Genomic DNA, 9741 nt, shown 5'->3' with positions numbered 1-9741 from the left:
AAGACCCGACGTAGCCTGGCTGGCCAACCAAACTGATTTGGTACCAAAGTCATCTTACATAATTAAGTCACTTTAATGATGGCTAAAATAATTTGTTAACATTGAATTACAACTTCTTTTCACTTGTGACTTGTTCTTTCTTGTGCCCATCTGACCTCATCAAGCAATGCCAAATGGCTAAAATATTACGAGAAATCACAGATTTTAAAGAAAAAGTGATCACTCTCAAACTCACAGCTGAAAAGAAGATAAAAATACTTCTGTTTATCTTGCTGTCAAATCAAATGTGTTTATTGGTTACATTACAGAGATTATTAACAGGGGATTTTGCAAGGCCACTGTGTAGGTAAGTCACATTCCATACCCACACCAAATACGTAATTCCTCCTCTCATCATGAATAAATCAGCTGAGTACAAAAGGATGATGTGCAAAAGCAGCATGACTGACCCAAAAGGCAGAATGGTAAGTGGTATGTCTGAGAAATGAAGGGAGAATGAGATACGAAGTACTGTAATGCAGGATGATGATGTACTGGTGCTCAAAATAGAGCAGGCTGCTGTTAAACTATAGTATGCATTCCTGGGAGGCTAAGGAGGTCTCTTTATGTTACCTCTGCTAAACAGGCTCCTACTATTTTTAACATTTTATTTCAGGTTATAATTCAGGCCTTTCTTTCAGACACACATATGTCCCTGCCGATATGTACGCTCACAATATGTGTGACATAATTTTCCATTGCCTAAAGTGGAAATTTTTATTCAGTGATTTCTTATTCCAAGGCTGTTGTTATTCTAAAGAAAGGTAGTTCCAGTTACATGATCTTAGTGAATTCATTATAACTAAAACTCTAGTCTTTATTCTGTAAGTATCTATGCATGGGCTTTTTATGCTGGAATTTTATTTATTATAAATGAATCATACCTATTGCAGCTCCCATGAAGCAGAAGCATGCTTCCTCCAGTGATGTGGAATGAGAATAATGGTGCAAATGGAACCTGAACGCATCAGCCCCTGTCTGACAAAATAGAGTAAACCCTTGCAACATGTTTTGTCCTCTTCAGTTCACCCTGTATTAGAACTTCTTAGAGTAAGTTGAGGACTGCCAAGAATAAAAATAAAGATCGGCACCAGAGACTATTCCCAGAGCCCAGTCCCATACCAATGTCATAATCATTTGGTTGCAGTTTTCCATCCTGAACCTTTTTTTCTTTGTCCAAGTGGATGTTTTTCTAGCTGCAGAGTGATTCAACTACAGCTGAAGGCAGAGCTAGCTAAACCAGCTGAAAAAAAAAGAGCACTCTCCTGGCAGAGAGACAGTGTGGATCCAAATAGCTACAAACACAGGAATGGGTAGAAATCAGAATTTCCTGTCCCGGGGTAAGTGCTTCCAAATGTCAGCTATAAGTATGACCATGCTGATAATGAATTAAACAACAGTATTTTCTGCAAAGTCTCTGGATTTTGTCTCAAGCATTCAGTGCTGAGGAGCCCAAAACTGAACTGCTCCACAGTGTGGAGTCGTTGGCATTGCAGCCTGGGAATGAGAAGAACCAAACAGAGAAAACACTGTAACAATGAGAATGATGCAATGGCTAAAGTCCAGAATTTAGAAGAAAGGTTGTGGAAGAGCTGGGATTGTTGGTGGAGCTCATGATCAGAAATATGAGTATCTCAAAGACTGACTGCTACTAAGTGGGTAGGATCTGTTATCAGTATCTGTGGTGGTAAGATAAGAAACAGTAGCCTTTGATCAAACAGATAGTTGGGCTAGATAAAAAGGCATATTTTCTTGCAGCAAGGAAATTATGCACTAGAACAGCTCACCAGGGGAAACAGTAAATTCTCCATCACCAGAATTCTTGAGCTACAGGTTGGATACAGATACAAACTCATCCAGCCTGGTGCTAGCAGAGGATTTGATGACCCTCAGCTCCTACTTTTAATGCTATTTTTCAAGGTGATTGGATTTTCACAGCATGTCTGAGGGGTGAACTGAGGTGAAAAGTCACCTTAACTCTGGATTGCAATAGATATTCTTCAGGGAATATATTTTACATATGTCCAAGTGAAGTAGATGCCTGTATTTAGGTGCTTGAGGAACTTTCAGAGTAACCTTGAGAACATCTCCAGGATAAGGCAAGGGGAAAGATGCTCTTTGCAAAGATGATTTAGACACAATGTTTACAGCTGAGCACAGTCATATCCATTCATAGTGTATTGGAATGTGACAAGGAGAGAATTTTAGACTTCAGTGAAGCACAACTAGCTAATAATAATTGCATAGTTTACTTATGGATGTAAATTTGCATGGGTTCCTCAGGGCCAGTAAAGCCAAGAGCCCAAAAAATTTTCTTTCCCAAGTCTGCAACAAAACCATGCAATTATGTACACAAAAACCTACAGTTAATTCTAGATGGATAATTTTTTACCCAAGTGGTAAATGTGTACAACTCAGGCTTAAATATGGTATAATTCAGGCACAAACTCCTTTCCATACCTAAGTAAGACTAAGTATCCACAGTCTATCTGTTCCACTTTTTCTTCCTGCTCTGCTTCTTCATTAACTAGTCCAGCACTTATCCCGAGTGCTCCAGAGGCAGCTCCTCTTTTAGATTCTTCATGAGTTCAACTGTCTGAATGAACAGAAACCATAATTGTCTACTGTACGTACCAGGATCTCCTTGAATATACCTGTTTTTAAGTACATTGACGGTGCATCCTTCGGTAAAACTACAGTGTTCAGGATTACATACACTTAGCCATTTATCAAAGGATAGTGTAAGTATAGCTTCATGCTCTGATACATCCAGATATTTTTCTCTGCAACTCCTTGAGCCATTACCTGTCAACACACTCTTGGGTAAAAGTGGATCTTGTTAGTGGATGTAATTTTTTGGTACAAAAATATATATATCAGTGGCATCATATGCAATGAAGATACACAGAATATAATTTGAAGGATAGCCTTGTTCTTCTGACTTCATTAATCAAAAAGTCTTGTGGAATAGACATAATTAGGATTGCTCAAGTATTTTATTTCTTCCTGGGATTGAAGCACTAATTGTCACATTACGCCCCAGCCGTTACTTCTAGTCCCAGTCCAATCTCTCTCTTTTCCCCAGCCTTGCTTCTTCCCTAGCCACAAGCTTCAGTCCAGCCATAGAGAAGGGACAGCAGCCAGCCGAGGGGGAAGGCTTCACTGTAGGTTTGCTGGCATTGTGGAAGGGTATTTAGCAAGGCCCTGGCCTCATTCAATTCCTTTTGCCAAGAGCCTGCTCTCTGACCATGGCACATTCTGGTACCAGGATGCTACATTTCCCTCTGTGTATCCTCTTCATGGCTGGGTTTTTAACTCCACAAGTCACAGTTTATCCTACACACGTGGCCATGGGTTGCAGTTGTGTATGGGTGGACACTGGAGAGGCAGGGCAGACCAAATCTCCATCTCATTAAGATTTGTGGACATTCCTACTAATGCAGCAATGTTACTGAGACACTTGGAGAAGGGTGGTTTGTTGACATATTGCAAAAGCATGTACTTTTGCCAACAGGTAGTTAAACTATTAGAGGCAATGTTCTCATTCCTGTAAATGAGCTTATTGCCTTAGTCTAGGAGGAAAGATGTATATAGACAGGAAATGGATTCAACAATTTCTTTTTTATAAGGTCCTATTAGTTTGCCAAGGTTGAAGGATCATATTTATATATATAGGTTGGTTCTGGGAACAGACTTTGTTTGAGTTTGTGGTCAGATAGAACCAAAAACTGCTTCCCATAGGTATGTTTTCCCATCTACTAGGATAGCTTCTTTCCCTAAGCTACTTCTGAATAATCATTTTTTCATCACCTTCTTTTCTCTACTTTTCTCTGGTCACTGGATACTTTATTTTTCATTTACTGCAATATTTTTCATGTGTATTTCGAATCTACTTCTTAAACTCCTTAGTGATTTAATGTAATTCATATGACTTTGATTTCTTTCCAGAATTGCAGCCAAAAACATATTTCTTATCCTCTCTTTGATGTTTTGCTTTAGGGGAATGTTCTTTAGATGGACTATTCTTAAATGACACCCTCTGTGGAGACTCTATTCCTTTCTGTAAGTACATTTTAAGTTCCTTCTTAATAGTGAACTCTAGTATTCACCTTTAATGTCACCCTGCTTATCACATCAAAGTAGCGTTTGTCCACAGTGCTCCACTGAGGTGTAATGAACAGTACGCCTGACAAACATCCAAAGAAGTGCATGTGAGTACATTTCAGTGGGGTATCTCCTGAAATCACACCCTGCTTGAAACAGAATTAACTGCACTCCTTTTCAAATTAGCAAATTAGTGTCCAAGCTGAAATAACAGGATCTCTTACCAAACTCCTGTCTAGAAGAATACAACTCTTCAGAATACCCTGTGGTGAGATACATGAAGCCTGGAGAGAACTGAGCTCCTCTGAAGCCTTGTAGACTGTCTCCTGGGTGGGAATGGCAGGGTGCCATGGCTAGTCAGCACTGCTTCTCCAAGCACAGGTCCTAGAGGCCCCTGACTGTCCTTTGTGCTGAGTCTCACTATTTTTGAATCATAGGAAGGTCAGATATTTCAGATCACAATCTCGCTAGAGATGACTAAGTGTTTTCATAACATATGCATTCCTCAGTAGCCTGCTACCACTGTAATTCATGCTGTTCAACCCCTAAAGACTGATTCTGAAATAGTGTCTTCCCCAGGCAAGCACCTCCCCAGCTGAAGAGTTCAGAGCACCCGGGCAAGGGCAGACCGACGAGTGTTGCTCCAAAGGCACCTTCAGGGCTGATGTGTTTGACATTGTTTTGCTTACACTTTCTGCTGCAAATCAAGATGACACTTAGGAAATTAATATATAAAGCCCATTTATTGACCCACTACATCCCGTTAGCAGCTCAGAGACCAGCTGGGAACACTTGCTTGCCAAAGCTTCCTACTGACATCATGAAAGGATGAAGCTTTAAATCAGACCACACAGAGATATTTTTTTAACCTTTTTTCCCCACATCTCCTCACTTTTCCCTCACCAGTGTTGCTGGCCATGGCATTTGGTAACCCAGCAAAGAAGTATTCTTAGAAAAAAATGTGAAATCCATCAAATTCTAATGCCCATTTGAAACCATTCAAAAAATGGCATACACAAAATAAGGGTTTTCATTGTAATTTTCAGTGATTAAATATATATCAGAAGGATGTCACACGGACACTGCAGCAAAAATTTAATGTTTGGAGGGGGAAGTATATACGTGTGTTCTTTAATAGAACATTTTCTCTGCACTTTGACCACAATACACTTATCGGTAAAGATAATTTTTCAAAAATAATTGCTGTTGGAGCTGTTCATAGTATTAGTTTTCATAAATTCATCCAGTTATAATTAATATGTGCCTTTCAAGGACCTAAAAGAGAAGGCATTCAATATTTCTTGCCTCTAATTTTAGTATGATCTGATTTTCCTCTGGTTGCCTTTCCAAACACCTGGGGCCAGCCATATGAGTAAATTAGATTGTGCTAAAATTCATATTAATGAAGCTCAAGCAATGACTCCCTAAAGGGACAGTAAAACTATATATAGCTCCTTTTTTTTCCCCCTCTCTTGGTAAATGTGCCTTTCAACACATTTAGATCCAAGTAAAATCATGCCATTTTGGAATAGCCAAACAAAACAAATCAAAACAAAAAACAGCAAAGAAACTGTTAAAACAAAAACTGAGAAGCCCGTTTATTTGAAGCGTCTAAATGATCACTCCTTTTAATACTTGCATTTTAAAATTGTTTCCTATTAAAAATTAATTTTCTATTAATTGATTTATCCAATGAGAAAAATAGAATATCAAGACATTTGGGCTAGTAAGAAGTGGCATACTTTTAAATCTCCTATGGCAACCTCTGCATTCTCTTCTCCATTAAAAAAAAAAACCCAATTGCTCATTATAAAGGATAGCTGTGGAGGGCAACAAACAATTAACACATGTGACTCAGTACACAGACTGAAGAGTTTTGGAAAAGAACACAGTACTAAATCTCAGTTCTTCAAGAAAGTCCAGTGAGGCTATCAGGGATTGTCTACAACAGCATTTTGGTCTGGACAAGGTGGGTATTTTTTAAGTGGATCATTGCTGACTGTGCCTTGCTTCACACCACAGAGTGGTCAAAGAGCACACAGACGTGATTCCTGGAGGAGAAGCTAAACTAGAAGATAGACTCAAAAGGCACATTGAAAGTGCCCTGACTGCTAATGGGCATTCAGCTCACAGAAAGAAACTAAGTGAAGTCCAAAATGGAAATCTCCTAAATGTGTTGGCACTGGGTCCTCAGCACCACCACTTTTAAGCCAGGTAGATGCAGAGGAAACTGCCTGAATGACTAGGGAAGCCCAGGTTGTCATATCAGAGAAAAATTGCTTTGGTTATTAAAACAAAGGACTAGAAAGGATGTAACTCAGTTATTAACTCCAATTATTTGGAGCAGGAAGGGAACAGAACTACCAAGTCACAAAACAAAATGACATGAAAACAAGTATTAATTACTTACATCTTAGAAATTAGAAGGAAGATCTAAACACAGATCTAAGGATTACAAAGAATATCCAAACAAAACTGAACTTTTGCAACAGCCTTTCAACTGGAATATCATGGCTCATGAGAGCTCCAAATGTTTTTAAAATGCAATTTGTGGAAGGAATTGTATAATATTTTTTTTATTTGTATAAGTGTAGGAGGCAGAATATGAGAGTTTAATCTGTTTGAAAGTGATGATTCATTTCTAAGCATTTTCAAAGCACTTGTCTAAGTTCTCTTTCTTGCTATAATCAAACCACTTTTTAAACAGGTTCAAGTAATTTTAAGTGCTTTTCAGTGTAAAAAGAGAGGGGAAATATAAGATAGCTTACCACTAAAAAAGAATTGAGCAGATCTTTAGGATGAAGAATAATACCTCTGCTAAACTGCATTTTTGTTAATAGCTTACAGCATTCTCTGCATTTCTCTCTTTTAAGGTACTGCAGTACCTGTATATAATGGAAAACAATTTCAAACATTTTCTTTACAAACAGTGTAATGGTCATACAATTGCAGCTTGTGGATCTGCATGCCAGTAATTGCTAGTCATCAGTCCTACCCAGTTATGTATTTATTTTTATTGCACATTGTAAAGCATATCAGAGGAGGCAATCAAGAACAGTGGCACTCAGATTCAGTGGCTACTTTTCCAAGAGTTGTCTGCCAGCCAGAGGCTTTGCCATGATGATTTTCAATTAGAAAATGGAGCTGTGTATTCAAGAAGCTTTCATAGAGTTATTCAGGTTTTCATTTTCTTCTGAGCACCACTTCAGAGCCAACAATTGAAAATACAGGATAAAACTTCTCTCTGTATTTAATGAAATTTACTTCTTTCATTCCACTCTTCTCTCCCAGTGAAATGAAAATTTTAACTGTGCCAAAGCCTTACTTGTTACTTTAGGAACAGGACTCAATTTTACAACTATTGACATTTCATTTTGAGGGTTTTATTATTACCATTATTTGCTTTCTTCCCCTAATGCTTGTGCTGTTTCCTTCTCTCTCCTCAAATACCCACCCTCTTGCTTTTCTCTTTGAAGACAATCCCAGCTTCCCCTTGCCACTGTGGGTAATGTTTGGAGTTTATTGGTTTCCACCACCAAGAACTGCAGGAACAAGTATCTGCTATCTGCCTCTCCTCTCCTTCCTCACTACTACTTATCTCTAGGAGCAGGCAAAACATGTCTGTCTTCTCCTGAGGCTGAGCACAGTTCTTGAGGTAGGTATCCTGGTGGGAAGTGATCACTTGTTTCTACTGATTCCTCTGGAAACCCAGGACACTGGCAAAATTTGACTCACTTATGTGCTACCCATCCTTGATGTGGATAAAATCAGAATTAACACTGTCCTTTCCAAGAGGTAATGATTTTGCAAAGGTGCTGGGATCACTCATGATGAAATGGGCAATGAAATGGTAGAACAAAGGCTGCCCACAAAGGCCAAGAATTCTCTCACTCGGAAGCAGTCCATGGGCACTACGAAGGAAAATCTGCGATTTCAGTATGTTCTCCCAGGAATGAAACATTAAATCAGAGCTCTCATAGAGTTTCCTGAAACTCTGCTCTTATTCTATAACAATAGGATGGTTTAATTTGGCTTTGAAAAATTAAAATGCCAAAAAATAAATTTGTGCATATATTAATAAATGTAGAATTTCAAACTGAAAATAGTGACAAAGCAAGATTTAGCTAAGATTTTTTTATTACATCTGACAGTGTCTTTCTATAAAAGTAATTCCAGGTCAGTTAAATTACTCTTGGAAAAATTAAAACTTCTGCAGAAATATGTAAGACCTTTAATTTCTCATCTTTTATGTTTCAGTTGTATGGCAAAACATTTTGCTAAAGTAATTTTGTGCATTTAACTTTGAAGCAGTTTTAAAAAGTCAATGATATGCTTTTAAAATATAGCACATGAAACGATACTTCCATCAACATGCAGCAGTTGCCATAAACAGCCTTAATTTCCAGTCTAAATTAGTGCTCTAAATATAGTCAGAAAAATTAATGCAATGGAAAATTATAGACCCCAAATTGTATATTTATTTATTGCAACATGTTTCACTTGCATGTCATCTGCCATTCATACAAGGTTACTTCAAGTTTAGTAATTTTTCCCTTTTCATGCTCAAATTGAGAGGAAGACATGTCTCCAAATGTTCATAGCTGAGTTGTAAACCATATTTTGGACTAATCTGTTCACTAATCAGCAATATTATCTCCTATATATCATACATTATAATTTCATTTAAATTGTTACTGCTGTGTTCAGCTGCTTAAGACTTTAAGTCAACAACAAGTAAAAATTGCTTTTTCAGATTATGTGTGGGCTGGTTTTGAATCAGCCAGCCCTACGAAGTGAGCTGAGGTGCAAAGAATCACCAGTACATGTGCAGGGGTTTTCTCACTGTCTGTCTCCTGGTAACAGCTTTATAATTGGTTTTGGAGTGGTACATAGTGCAGGCAGTCTGAACTGGGGCACTACTGAGACTGGCTTCCCTGAGAGAGGGTTGTATTCTTTGAGGACAGGATTTCTAATAGCAAGGAAAACCCTATTAGATAGTGATATACCATTGAACATCTCAGGTTGGGACAATAGAAAGTAGATTACCTCCCCCAGCAATTGCAAATGCTGAAAATCAGAAGTGGTGAGGGGTAAAATTTATTTCATTGTCCTAAAAAAGAGAAGGCTTTTACTTTATTACAAAGTAAGGCCTGGTTTCTATTAGACAGCAGACTGTCCTTGATTTTCCAGATTATTTTAAAATTAAGCCTTTTTCTCTTCTTTTAGACATTGTAGCTTATTATAAAGAGAAACCTTAATTGTTCAGTATGCCACCTGCTTGACAGAACAGAATGAAGAACAATTACTGGCTGTGGATTCCATATGGAGCTGGAAAAGACAATGAAAAATGAAGCAAGTTATGTTTTATACAGGAAAACGAAAATAAACAATTTATGAACACCATAATTAATAGCTCCCTTTGAAATATAGTTTTTTTTTTTAAATTATGTTTCACAATTGAATTCCAGTCACCTCACCTTCTTTCTGGTACCTCAAATCTCTCACTTGTCACACTTTCATATGGTGTGGGGAGCTGAGGGTGGGAATGGGTACCAACATACTGAGGATCTTCTGTCCCTGCATGTCCATGTGAGCCAA

General features: G+C 38.1%; 1 long non-coding RNA gene across 1 annotated transcript; it reads left to right on the top strand.

The window, feature by feature from the left end:
• The first annotated feature begins 3939 nt into the window (after window positions 1–3939).
• Window positions 3940–9503, top strand: LOC128788764 (uncharacterized). Its single transcript, XR_008431195.1, has 3 exons — window positions 3940–4101; window positions 7620–7798; window positions 9370–9503. It is a non-coding gene; the product is annotated as an uncharacterized LOC128788764 (long non-coding RNA).
• Window positions 9504–9741: the final 238 nt, after the last annotated feature.

Source organism: Vidua chalybeata, chromosome 5 (genome assembly GCF_026979565.1).
Source record: "Vidua chalybeata isolate OUT-0048 chromosome 5, bVidCha1 merged haplotype, whole genome shotgun sequence".
NCBI lineage: Eukaryota > Metazoa > Chordata > Aves > Passeriformes > Viduidae > Vidua > Vidua chalybeata.
This window is presented reverse-complemented; position numbering and strand designations above follow the sequence as displayed.